Source organism: Labeo rohita, unplaced genomic scaffold, assembly GCF_022985175.1.
Source record: "Labeo rohita strain BAU-BD-2019 unplaced genomic scaffold, IGBB_LRoh.1.0 scaffold_227, whole genome shotgun sequence".
NCBI lineage: Eukaryota > Metazoa > Chordata > Actinopteri > Cypriniformes > Cyprinidae > Labeo > Labeo rohita.
The window spans coordinates 26,139-29,872 of NW_026128517.1; positions in this window are offsets into that span (position 1 = coordinate 26,139).

The following is a 3,734-nucleotide window of genomic DNA, read 5'->3' on the forward strand; positions in this document are numbered from 1 at the left end:
TTTTATAAAAATATGTTTTAAAGGGGTCATGAAATGGAAAATCAAAATCTATATACTGTAGAGGTTGCTATTCAATAAAAAAAAGTTCACATCTCAGTTTGAAATAAGAATTTTGTGTTTGCCACCTTTTTGAAATGCCAGAATTTGGTATCACCCCATTCATGATATAACAATTTTTCTCTGCATGCTTCTTAACATGCAAATCAAGGAAGTTTTCTGTTGATGTGCTGCCTAGTCCCAGTAAAGTACCGCTGTGGTCCAGTAAAATATTAATGATAAATCATTGTCAGATGATGGATATCACAGTATACTCACTTGAGAATCATTTTCCCCGATAACATTTAATCAATCATGTCATGTATTTTTTTTTTACAGCCACCTTTTAGAATAAGAATTAGTTATGCCAGATTTGTGAATAAAATATTGCTCTAATCAGTTAATATACAATTCTACACTGTAGGAAGTAACAGTTATCATATGCATGGAGTGTTCTTTAGAACTTCTTTATAAAAATAAGCCAGCTGGTAAACTTCTGGTGAAGCTTATTTGAGGTATATGAAGAGTTCAGATGCAAAAGCCTCTAAGCCCATCAGACATTTTTCTTTAAAATAAGCATTTTTATCAGGCTCTTATGTATAAGTTTCTACCTAAGTACCAGTACTTCTGAATGAGTTATGGCTGTGATTTAGCAATTTTGAAGTAATAGTATTTGATGGATATATATTGGACGCATTTCCTGCCTCGTTTTTGTTAGAAACCAAGAAACAAATTAATTGCAACACCGTATTATGATAGTGGCATTAACACACAGTTTCATGTTATTTAACAATATATAATTTTAAAAACCCAGCCTGGTAATCCCAGGAGAGTATCTATAAATGTAATTGTACATTTAAATGCTGACAGCTAAACACTATCACAACTCTTAGGCTAATGTTGACTTTACTATTTCTCAAGTCTACAGCTGTGCTGTAAAATTCACTTTTCATTTATCAAGATGAAAAAATGAGCCAAAATGTGTCTTCTGGCAGAAAACTTCAAACTTCAAGACTTTAATGATAAAAATGACATGAAATTATCATTATAACCAGTAGATGGTAGAAGAGGATCACTCATTAGCTCAGTTGCCATTTCAGCTCCCTAGTTTTTTTTCATGTCTTGCTCTTGGATTTATTATAAAAATATAACAAATTTGAGTACTTTACTGTATTAAAGTATAAAGTATAGTAAGTGCAGGAAGTGTCTATTTTTAACTTCGGCTCAACAGATGTCTTATGCCAATCATCACTGTCAGTCATAGCAATGAGTCGCAGAACACTCACTTTTGTCATCCCTGAAACAGTATAGGTGGATATTTGGTCCTTTTAGACGAACAAAAAAATTATTCAAATTGTGAATGGATTATGTAGAGGGGCAAATCCAGTGTTATGTATGCAACATTTTGCATAATGGATGTGACATATAAATGCATATGGTCAGTTGTATGACTATAATACATTTTTCGTGTATAATACTGATTTTTTTTTTTTTTTTTTTTTTTACAGATTGATGTCAGTGTCCTACTGCTAATGACTGATGACCAGATGAGAGGCTATTTTCCTTCATATGGAGACAGGCTGGCAGTGATGGGATTTTGTAGGAGGCAAGAAAGCGAGCCACCTTGCAGGAAGTCAAAGCTGTTTGAGCGCCTCAAATCAAAACTGAGCTATTGGACCATTAATGTCAATCCAACTGTTCTTTAGATATAGAATATTATTTAAAAAACCTACTTTTGTGAACGAGTTCTAGGTGTTTAACTCAAAATCAGTAAAACCAGTGCAGTGCAATTCTCTGGGATCTCTAGATAAACAGTTACCAAAAAAATGTTGAACATTTGCATTTGGACAATAATAACAGGGCCACTTAATAAGATGATCATGATCTACTGTACCCAAAAGTCTATAAAACCTAAAAGAAAACAAAACTAAAAGAAAATGTTAGTCATATATTTTAGTTTGGACCACACCCTAAAGCCATAGCATCTCAGAGGCTTTATATGCTCGAACCCCGGTAATTGCTGCTTGCAGCTATATTTATTATTATTATTTTTAATTGACTTTTATTAGACTGTACTTTATTAGACGGAATGTTCATTTTGTTTTTTTGTTTTCACCTTACCGACAAGCGACGGTCATTAAGCCATTGTTAACCGTTAACTGACAAGATTTTGTTAAATTACAATTAAATTACGTGACCGTGACCCATCAAAAATACCTAACTTTGTTTTCCAAGCATTCATTTTATATATGCAAAAAGCAGCATAAACAACAGAACGGGAGGATGTACATGGCCACATCCTGGCTAGTGTTACTAAATGATAGTCACAGTTCAAGCTGTACTAGATAGCAGATCCATGGCATGCACGATTGATGAACAAATGGAGTGACAGGATGTCACTATTCACTATTGTCACTGTCATTATTCTTGTTGGTTGTGGTGGTGTTAAAAGTTAATCCAAGCTGAATGTACTTGAAGATGGACGTGTATGGCAAATTAGTGAGTGTGCCTACGTGTCTCACACCCAGGTATGCAATACACAGGGGATGAGAATCCTCACCACAACATGTCACTTAGAAAGTGACAGACAAGAAAATTCGTCATCACATGTTATTTCACTCACTCGTCCCTTAATGGTTTACACTGAGACTGAAAAGGAAAAACACCTGTAAGTTGGCTTGGGAAAGCCAACTTACTGAAATTGTATTTAAACTTATTATTAGTTTTAAACTGAAATTGTATTTAAACTTATTATTATTCTTCTTCTTCTTATTTTTCTTAACGCAAATTTTTTGGACACCTACTCCTCCTAGACCGTTCAAGCTACATACTCCAAACTCGGGTCAGATCTTCATACTGTTCTGACTTAGTGTGCTATATCTTTTCAGACTGGTTTGAGTTACGGTTTTCTTAAAAATTAATATTAAAAATCATAAAAAGTCCCATAGACTTTCATTGACCAAAAGTCCATGTCTGTTTGAACTATGTTTAATGTAAACTGCTAGAAGCCATTGATACTCAATTAAGCTTTAAGCTATCTATGTTCATGGTATGTATCATGCTAGAAACATCTAGCGACTTTGCTAATCATCTAGAAACATGCTATCTATCTATCTAATCATGCTAGAAACATGCTCAAACCTTATCTTTGCTAATCATGCTAGAAACATGCTATCTATCTATCTAATCATGTTAGAAACATCCTTATCGATCATCTATAATCTAAAAAACATGTTAGCGACATGCTAATCATGCTAGAAACATCTAGCGACATCTAGTCATGTTAGAAACATGCTATCGACATGCTAATCATCTAGAAACATGCTAGTGACATGCTAGTCATGCTAGAAAAATCTATCTAACTTTGCTAATCATCTTAGAAACATGCTATCTAACTTTATCTAATCATCTATCTATCTATCTATCTAGTGACATCTAATCATGCTAGAAACATCTAGCGACATGCTATCTATCATGTTAGAAACATCTAACGACATGCTAATCACGTTAGAAACATGCTCGACTATCTAGTCATGTTAGAAACATCTCTAGCAACTATCTAATCATGCTAGAATCATGCTAGTGACATGCTAATCATGCTAGAAACATGCTATCGACATGCTAGTCATGCTAGAAACATCATGCTAACGACATCTAATCATGTTAGAAACATCTAGCGACATGCTAATCATCTAGAG